At 43.0% G+C, this 10,754-nt stretch overlaps 1 long non-coding RNA gene across 1 annotated transcript; it reads right to left on the minus strand.

Moving 5' to 3' along the window:
• Positions 1-3,498: 3,498 nt before the first annotated feature.
• On the minus strand, positions 3,499-4,344 carry LOC147930612 (uncharacterized). The gene is made up of 3 exons (XR_015575125.1): positions 4,216-4,344; positions 4,042-4,115; positions 3,499-3,808 (listed from the first exon to the last, which is right to left on the minus strand). It is a non-coding gene; the product is annotated as an uncharacterized LOC147930612 (long non-coding RNA).
• Between the last annotated feature and the right edge of the window lie 6,410 nt (positions 4,345-10,754).

Consider the following 10,754-nt stretch of genomic DNA (forward strand, 5'->3'; position numbering starts at 1 on the left):
CTGATACATATATAATCAAGAAGAAAAGTAAACATATGTATCATGATCCACACAATTGACATTTGTCAAGTGCTTTCCATCTCCTATCATAAAAGCAGTTCAATCGTAGAAGATGTGATTGACTCATGAAACAACCTATAAGCGATAAAAGTGGAATTTGTCATTAAAAAAATTTGCCTTATAGTGTCAGTAAATTGTCTTTCCTTCTGTCATGGCCCAGGGGAGGGAGTAATCAGGTCCAATATCAGTGCAATGAACCTGGAAAAATCCACGAGGTTGAAGAATGAAGAAGCAAGCAGAGTAACTAAAGAAGAAGCAATTCATTTGGAAATATAAGAGATGTAGAAGTTTAACCTTGACAAGACATTAAAGAAGGATGCATCGCGAATCTTGCCTGGATAATTCTGCTATGGAAAAGGCATTGATACAAAATAGGAGTGTTAGAATATTGAGAAGAGAAAGAACAAAACAGAGTAAGAGACGTCGTTTCTTCGAGAAACAAGAAGTAAAATAGAAACTCTTTTATATATCTGAAACTTGTTACCTTATTACATCATCACACACGCTTATAGTTATATACATGTGTTATGGTCGTAACCGTTCATCGTCGGATCTGATGAATAGATTCTGGTGGATCAAGAAGAAGAAATCCACCACAACCAAAATTATGTTCTCTACACATTACCTTATCATCTCTACATGTTCAAATGTTACACAGCTTTTTACCACACAAGATAACTCTCATACAGACTTTCAACTTTAATCACAAACATGTATGATGATAATAGTCCATCAAAATGATCAAGTTGTAACTCTGCAAAGGAACTAAAACTTCACAAAGTTACAAAAAAACCAGATGAATTAAGTTCAAAATTTTTGATTGATCAATTACTCGATCTGAATCTGGAAAGAAAGGATGGAAGATTCACTTACCCAGAATCGGAGAGGAGAAATATACAGCACAGAAATCTTCAATCCCAAAAATCAAAAGTAGAAATCAAATTAGCAAGATTATATATGCAAGTAATAGGAATCAGTAAAGTAAATCGTAGTGTAAGTTAAGGGCGATTTTTAACAAATACCTATGTCTTTGATTTGGAGAAGCTCTACGACAATCGACGTTGAGACGAGAATCGCGATGCGACACAGTTTTAGTTGTTCCGGCGAGAATAGCGTTGAATCCGACGGTGGTGATGCTCCCAGCCATGGGATAAATAGCACAGTCGGTCGAAGGTTAAAAGGCGCCGAAGAAGAAGATTGTATCACAGCGATGAAGAAAAGAAATCGAGCAATAGATTAAATAAAGGCTATTGTTTTCAATTTGCTTTGTCCACATAGGAAAAAAAAAGTTGACATGTATTAATTGTTTTAATTTGATAGGTTAGCCATTTTAATTGATGTGTCATTCTCTCCTTCGATACAAAATCTGATGTGTCAAGCAAGGAGAGCAACACATTGAAGTTTTATTGTATTGATCAGTAAAAGTGATAGTAAAATATAGCACAACATCTTACTTGACAGTTAAATTCATGAGCACAGCATGTAAACTTACTTGACAATACAAGAGACTTGTATCTTTTCCACGGAATATCTTTGCAGTATATTTTCCACCACAGTTAAGCCCTGACAAAAGGGGTTGTTTGGTATTTGTTATTATTCATGATCATATACAAGTTACTGCTAAATTTTCTGCTAACACGATACACCAACTCTTGTAACAGAAATCAAGCAACTTACCGCTAAAATGAGATGGGGGGGGGAGTGGACAAATTCATCCATGTCATGCAAACCGGTAACTGCGAACCAAATTGTAAAACGTGTGATTGTGAGAGCATATGGTAAAAACTGAACAGCGAAACAGATATTATATATGCTGTTTTACCATCTGGAGAACCATCACAGACAACCAGGTCCGCTTTACAGCCGTCAAAGTGTCTAATGACATAGAAACGAAAATGGGTAAAGCCAGAGAAACAAAGACAACTCCAAGGATACCCAAGGATTTAGAAAATATATATACTGAAAAATCTAGTATGAGATATAGTTGTTACCACTTAAGCAGTCCGGGCATAAGTTATGTCCCCTTGAACCTGGATAATACCTTCAATTGGAGCCATAGACTGCAAATCTATGGCCACTATAAGAGGAAGATCTCCTTCTCTGCATAGCGTTTGAGCAACAACATATCATGTCAACAAGTGAATTACTGAACTAGCAAATTAAACAACTTAAAAGAAAGGATGTTGAAGAGTGTAATAAATTAAGCAATATGAAACTTACTTTGACTCAGCTGACGTCTTTGCAGGAATATATAACAGATGACTCGAGACCTACAAATTAAGTGCACTGATAGGAGTCAGAACTGTGAGAACTGAGATTGAACTTCTCCTTCCGAAGTGATTTGAATGCGGAGGAGCTTATCGCCGTTGGAGCAGTTCCGAACAGAATTGAGAGAGTTTTTGAGTATTTGAATTTGTATTGCTTTTTTGGAAAAAATGTTCGATCCTTTACAACTGACACCCCCTTTACATATTTATACCGACCAATTTATTACTAAATTAATGCACCATTAATAGGACGCGATTTGCGCGGTCTAATTAATCCTCTTGAATGCGGGAATCTTTGACCGGGCCCGAGCTGCGAGCTGACCAGCACGAAGCATCTCCGCGCTCTCTTCCTTTCTCCGGGCCTGATGGGCCGATCAGTAATTCCCTCTTGGCCTAGTAGACAAGCCCGGCCTAGGCCCTCTTGCCTATTGCCCGAGATGGCAGATCGTGGGTACAACAGTTGCCCCCCAAGTCTCCCGAGCTGAACAGTTCGGGGGACTTTTAACCTTCAAGCGATCAATTTCGCGAAACTGAATATTCCCCATATCTCCACGATTTGATTGTGGTAATGATGGGATTTGCCTTCCCGAACAAGACTCGGGGCCCACTAGGTGGCGTTTTAACTATAAGAGAGAGAAAACGGTGTGAGACCTTTCACTTCCCCAGATAATCATTGCTCCTTGGTTCCGTGTATAAAGGTAAACTCGACTTCTCTCTCTTTCACTCTTAATCCCCAATTGTGCTTGTGTTTTCCGTTCTCCAATTTTCTTTCTTTTCCTCTGTAAACTTCTTTACTTTCGCCAGAAAACCCTTCACTCTTCCTTTATTTTCTTGCTACTTTTACTGGAAAAGCATGTCTCCGCCGAAATCCTCATCGGGAAAAACCGCAAAACCCTTGATTCCGGGCGTTTTCGGCCCCCACCAGCCGTCGAATCTTTCTGCGGAGAACATAGCCGAGATTAGAGGATCCACCGGGATTCCGTCGGAGGTAGAGATCAAATTCCCGGAGGCGCATGAGCCTCCGGAGAACCCCCCTCCAGGGTACTGCTGCGCGTTCGAGATTTTCTTCTCTGCGTGCGGTCTGTCATTCCCCCTTCCCGAACTCATCGTGAAGATGATGTTCGAACTGGGCTTCGCTCTTCCTCAGATGTGCCCCAACTTTGTTCGGACTTAAAACAACCGGACCCGTTTTTTTAAAAATAAGTACAATACATAATTAAGCATCTCATACTACTTAATTAAACCACCCAAACCACAATTCCTCATTAAACCGATAACAACCAATATGCACAGCGGAAACATACCAACATACAGAACCAACACATCATCAATGCAATAACATTCCTAAGCATTCTATCCATCAACCTAGCATAACTCTATCCAAGGTTCCAACATAAACAATATAACCAAGTCCAACAACACACAACCGAGACCCTAGATCATCCTCCTCCTCATCGCCATGATTCCACACTACACAATACCTGCACCACAAACACAATGAGATGCGTGAGTATTACCAGAAATACTCAGTGAGACGATCCTCCCATCTACGAGCTATACACACAAGCAAATCAAGAGTACAACCACAAATAAAACATAACAAACGAGACATTGAACAGAACATCCAATAACACATTCATCACACCTACACAACTTCACACAAAACAAGTTATACAACCCAATCGCTTAGATAAGCTCATGGTCACGCACTCACCTTATCAAACTGATTATAACAACGAATATAACCAGTTGAGACTCTCCTAACGTCTGAAACAGCCCAGCAATTCCCTACAACAAGCCACACAACCAAAAACGACTTATAGCGAAACTGGACAGAAACATTAGAAAAGAACAGTCTTAAAGACGAAACCCTAAAATAAAAACCAACCGTTAACTATCAAATCCCTCTGGTGAAAAGCTAGTCCGAGACGTCACGAAGCATCCCACAAAATCTCGTGCCGATCAGAAACCAGACGAGACCACGATCTCAGTTATAATCGCCGATGGTTCCAACTCGCGTCTGAGAAAACGTGTTTCACGAAACTGCACATAACTCATCGAGTTTAAATCCAAATCCACTTCTGTAAAAAGGAGAACGACGATGAAAGGCTTGAGAATAAAACTACCAAATTTCGTTACCTTTGACAACGATTTGATATATCGAAACTGTTTCTTCCCAAACTCTAACGATTCTGCTCCTTCTCCTTTAATCTCCTTCACACCACAATAGGCTCTCTCCTCTCTCTATATCTCTTTCTTCCTCTCAACACAAGTATTGAATAACAGCCACGACCAAATAGAGAGAAGAGGCGTCCATTTTATTATAAATATATCACTTAGGGTTTCCCAAAACCTGCTCTAAACCGGGTGAATTTAAACCAAACCGGACAATTTCATGATTTCACATAAATTGATCGGTTCTTCCACTTTTCTTTGGGACACGGGCGTTACAATTCTCCCCCTCTAATAAAAGATTCGTCCTCGAATCTGAGAACATTGTCCCTCCACCAAGGACCTCCGTGCAACCGTCACTACGGCCCGCACATACCCCGACCGGACTGAATACCGTCAGTAAAGGTTTTCCGTGCAACTGTCGCAACAGCCCGCACATCCATATGACCCAACGGTCCACATAACCCTGGCCCCACTAGTCAAGACAACCCAAAACACGAGATCAATCCCGACCTCCGAGGTCTACATCCAGTCACTACGCTCATAACCACGTTCTAGACATTGTTTGCTCTCTCACTCATACATTCTTAGGTCGCAACCTTCAAACTGCACCGCCTGCACTCTCAGACCGTCGTCCTCGAGCCATACCGTCTTACTCTCGGATCGTCACCCTCGAGATCTCGGTACCAGGGGAACTACTCATCCCCTCCGGGGAACTAATCATCCCCTAGGAGAACTAATCATCTCCTCTGCCGCCCTCAGGGTCGCAACCCGTCAAGCCCGCGGTGCACCAGGGGAACTAATCATCCCCTCAGGAGAACTAATCATCTCCACAGGAGAACTAATCATCTCCTCTGGAGAACTAATCATCTCCACGTGAGCAAACAAGTCCTAACGTCAATAAGCATCTCCCGACGGGAACTACCTCATGTGATTCACGTAAAACATCGCAATGCTCTACCAATCACCATATTCTCTCACTAGAATATCACCACCACCATGACCACTCTTCAGGCCAACTCAAAACATCTCAACCATTTGGGTGTTTACACATGCCCTTTCCATAAATAGACAAGTTCTAACTATTCATAGAACTTTCTATTTATTTGCAATCGCACTTTCCGTAAATAGGCAAGCTTTAACTATTCATAAAACTTCTCATTTTTAGAACCCGCACATCTCGTAGCACCGTAGCACCACCAATCAAAAATCTTTGAGAACCAATCATCTCATCTATGACCACTCTTCAGGTCAACCTCTAAACATTCCCGCCACTCCAGGCATTCCACATCCCCTTTCCAAAAATAGTCAAGTCCTATCTATTCATAGAACTTTCTATTTATGGAAACTTCCCTTTTCTGGAACTTTTTATTTTTCCTTTGCAACGACACTTTCCATAAACAGCAAAGCTCTATCTCCCTAAACACTTTCCATATTTAGAAACTTTCTATTTATGGAAACTTCCCACTCCTAGAATCACATAATCCCTTAACCCATCCCTCGTCAAAATTTCATAAGAACTAATCATCTTATTAAGTCTGCAATAAGGTCATCTCGGTCTGAGCAAAACCTGTTACCACACTCACAGAACCTGCTGGACCTCCAACAACACCAGTAAGCACATCGGCCACACAATGTCTCAGAAGACCGCCACACACGGGCACACACTAACTCAAAATTCCGCCACAAAGGCCACACAAGCCCCTCCAAGGCACACACCGCTAAAAATTGACAAATTCTAACTTCCATAAAACTTTCCATTTTTAAAACTTCCCTCTTTTGGAACTTTCCACTTATAGTAAATTCTATTTTGGGAAACTTCTCTCAACACCACCGCTTCACGAAAATTTCGGACTCCGAACACCACCTCATGTCCCCATCTTGTTAAATAGTGGCACTCCAGCCACTCTAGGCGAAGTAAGTCTCCAACTTAACTTCTTGGAAATCCCTTTCCAACACATCCACTTTCACAAATCACCGCCAACGGTATTTCCCGATACCGGCGTGATCCACCAATTTCCAACAACTTGTCAATAGCCAACTGCACCTCCCGTACAGAAGCTAAAAACACTACATAACTAACAACACATAAAACAACTTACAGTGGAATCTCATTGAAGGCTCGAAGAGGATGATACTAGGACTCCATACCACATACAAATTGACTAACTACTCATAATCAATTCCATCACACATCATCATGCATCAAACAATAGGAAGATAATTCAACCAATTAAATTCCTAAACCGCTCTAAACCATCCATTTAACCATCCTAGAACCGTAAGGGCTCTGATACCAAATTAAAACAACCGGACCCGTTTTTTTTAAAATAAGTACAATACATAATTAAGCATCTCATACTACTTAATTAAACCACCCAAACCACAATTCCTCATTAAACCGATAACAACCAATATGCACAGCGGAAACATACCAACATACAGAACCAACACATCATCAATGCAATAACATTCCTAAGCATTCTATCCATCAACCTAGCATAACTCTATCCAAGGTTCCAACATAAACAATATAACCAAGTCCAACAACACACAACCGAGACCCTAGATCATCCTCCTCCTCATCGCCATGATTCCACACTACACAATACCTGCACCACAAACACAATGAGATGCGTGAGTATTACCAGAAATACCCAGTGAGACGATCCTCCCATCTACGAGCTATACACACAAGCAAATCAAGAGTACAACCACAAATAAAACATAACAAACGAGACATTGAACAGAACATCCAATAACACATTCATCACACCTACACAACTTCACACAAAACAAGTTATACAACCCAATCGCTTAGATAAGCTCATGGTCACGCACTCACCTTATCAAACTGATTATAACAACGAATATAACCAGTGAGACTCTCCTAACGTCTGAAACAGCCCAGCAATTCCCTACAACAAGCCACACAACCAAAAACGACTTATAGCGAAACTGGACAGAAACATTAGAAAAGAACAGTCTTAAAGACGAAACCCTAAAATAAAAACCAACCGTTAACTATCAAATCCCTCCGGTGAAAAGCTAGTCCGAGACGTCACGAAGCATCCCACAAAATCTCGTGCCGATCAGAAACCAGACGAGACCACGATCTCAGTTATAATCCCCGATGGTTCCAACTCGCGTCTGAGAAAACGTGTTTCACGAAACTGCACATAACTCATCGAGTTTAAATCCAAATCCACTTCTGTAAAAAGGAGAACGACGATGAAAGGCTTGAGAATAAAACTACCAAATTTCGTTACCTTTGACAACGATTTGATATATCGAAACTGTTTCTTCTTAAACTCTAACGATTCTGCTCCTTCTCCTTTAATCTCCTTCACACCACAATAGGCTCTCTCCTCTCTCTATATCTCTTTCTTCCTATCAACACAAGTATTGAATAACAGCCACGACCAAATAGAGAGAAGAGGCGTCCATTTCATTATAAATATATCACTTAGGGTTTCCCAAAACCTGCTCTAAACCGGGTGAATTTAAACCAAATCGGGCAATTTCATGATTTCACATAAATTGATCGGTTCTTCCACTTTTCTTTGGGACACGGGCGTTACAGTCTTGTGCCTTCAAACTCTGGGGGAGGAGTTCAACTACCAGCTGTCATTGGCCGACTTCCTCCAGGTGTACACGGTGAAGACTGGTCGTACCAAGGGCACGCTTTACGTAAGCCCGCTTGCCGGGCTAAAGGTCTTTGACGACCTGCCCGAGAAGGATGAAAAGTGGCGGAAGTCCTACTTCTTTTTCCCGGTTAACGAGCTCACTTTCGGCCACCGCGTGAGTTCGCACGTATCGAAGTGGACTTCGAAAATCGGTAGAATGGAGTTCCTTGCTAGGTCCAGGTTAGGTGTTGCTTGACTTTCTGTCTCACCTTTTAGCTGTTTCTTTTTCAGATCACTTCGAGCGCGGATTGCTTTGCCCCACATTCGCAGAGTTCTTCTCGAGATTCTGCAGCCAGGGACAGATTACTTGGGACTCTTTTTCTTGCGAAAGAATCAGAGAGTCCACGGCGAGGCTCGGAAGGCGTTCTCTCGTCTGTTCCACCCCCTTGAGCGTTTCGGAGATGAATTACAGAGAAGAAAGGGCGTGCCGAGCTGCCGAAAAAGAGGCAAAGAAACAGATGGCGATGGCCCTCGCCGAAGGCAAAGCTCGCATTTCTAGCAGGAATTCCTCCGTTCCCGAGGTGAGCGGGACTTCCGTACCTCCAACTGGCTCTCCCGAGCTTGGTACAGAATCAACCAGGGCTCCTGCTGGCCCGTTGATTCCTCCCGTGATTGTCATTGCTGATTCTAGCGATGAGCCACGGGAGATCACTGCTTCCCCCCCAGCGCCGAAGAAAACCTCTGCTGAGGCCTCCTCTCAGCAAACTGATTCATCAAAGAAGAGGAAGGAGCCTGAGACCGCCTCCTCTTCTCGTGAAAAGGGGCGAGCCCGGACCGGCCCATCAGGGGATGAGCGAAGTAGATCTAGCTCGAAAGACAGGGGTCCCTCCTCGGAGAGGAGATCTAAGGAGGCCCCACCACCTAAAGACTCCGGAGACTCCTCCGGAAGAAACCCTCTGAAGGAACAACGTCCCTCCGCCCAAGGTAATTTTTTTTTTTTGAGATGTTCTTACTTTTATACCTTTGACTGTTCGATAGTTGATGACTGAAATGACTTGCTCAAAAATCTTTCAGTCCCCCCTGCATCCCCAGTCGATCTAATGAGGAGCTACATTCGACCCGAGGTTCGAATTCCGGCATTTTCTGACATGACCGAGGTCAACCGCGCGAATTTCTTTCGCTTCGCGGATAAAATCGGCGAGGTAAGTATATATATATATTTTTTATATTATTATTTTTTTTTTTTGCCAAACAGTCGCTTACTAAGCTGCCTTTTTCAGCTAATGATCGAGTTTAACTCCTCGGTGGCTTCCTATGAGGAGCAACTGTTCGCTTCCCCATCATCTTCCGAAGTACATCTCCTTCAAGAAAGGATTGCCGACCTAGAAGCTCAGGTAAAGGAATATGCCCGACTGGAAGCCGAAAATACTGACACCGTAGCGAAAGCCGAGCGGATCCGAGTTCGGATGAAGAAGGTTGAGGTAGAGGTTCTCGACCTCGGGGTTGCTAATGAAGACCTCCGCGACAAGCTGAAGAAGGCGGGGGACCTTTACTTTGAGGCGGCGGAAGATGCCAAGGCAGCAAAAAACAGACTGCACGAGATCGAACTCTGCAATCAGTTACTCGAACCTGGCAACAGCTGCGAGATTGAAAGGGTACGGAGGGAGGAAAGGTCACTTTCGATGAGGCGAACTCTCCGTCCCTTGGTTGAGGAGGCAAAGGTCACTTTCGAAGAGAGGGAGAAGCTAGCCCCGCTCCAGATCCGAGCTGCCGAGATTAGGGCTAACCGAATGCTGGTCGTGGAGATCTCCAGGGGCGAGATCCAAGATATGGAGGCCGAGCTCGGGCTCCTGAAAACTGACGAGGAGGAAGCCGACGAAAAGGTTTCAAAGGTAACTCCCCGTGATCTCGACCTCGCTGCATTCTCAGACCTCTTGGCGGATACGCCCGATCTCTTGTGTAACGAGCATCCGCTTAGCGTCACGATCGACGAGTCTGGTACTAATCTCGGGCAAATCTCGAATCAGGGGATGGACGACTATCTAGCGAACACCAGGTCGGAAGGGGAGCTCGCAGAGATGGGCATGGCCCTATCCGAAGCGGCGTCAGATCCTGCTCTCCCTAATCCTTAGTTTTTTATTTTGGGGTTGTTTTGGCACGAGTTGCCCCCGTTTGTAATATTTATTTTCAGACCTCTTTGGAGTGTTTTGGTCGTGGTGACCACTCCATAAAAATTTTTGTTGTGCCATGCGAACTAAATTTCCACAACCTTTGGTTTTGAAAAGATGACGAGCAGAAATGAACGCGAAGTGAGAACTTCGGTTAAATAGTTCGAAAATGGCATCCCAACTCTAATAAGTAAAGCTGAGTACGAAGTGAATACTTCGGTTTAAAAAGAAATTTGCGAAACTAAGCTTTGATTTTAAAGCGGAATACGAAGCGAGAACTTCGGTTTAGAGTTTCGCAACAATAAGCTTTTAAAGTAAAGCTGAGTACGAAGTGAGTACTTCGGTTTAGGTTTGCGAGGTTAAACCTCGGCTTAAATGATAGATACGAAGTCAGACTTCGGTTTTTTTTGTTTGTTTTTTTTTTTTGCGTACCATTATTAACAAAAAAGTTTAAAAAACCA

Source organism: Camelina sativa, chromosome 12, assembly GCF_030686135.1.
Source record: "Camelina sativa cultivar CO46 ecotype springtype chromosome 12, ASM3068613v1".
Classification (NCBI taxonomy): Eukaryota; Viridiplantae; Streptophyta; class Magnoliopsida; order Brassicales; family Brassicaceae; genus Camelina; species Camelina sativa.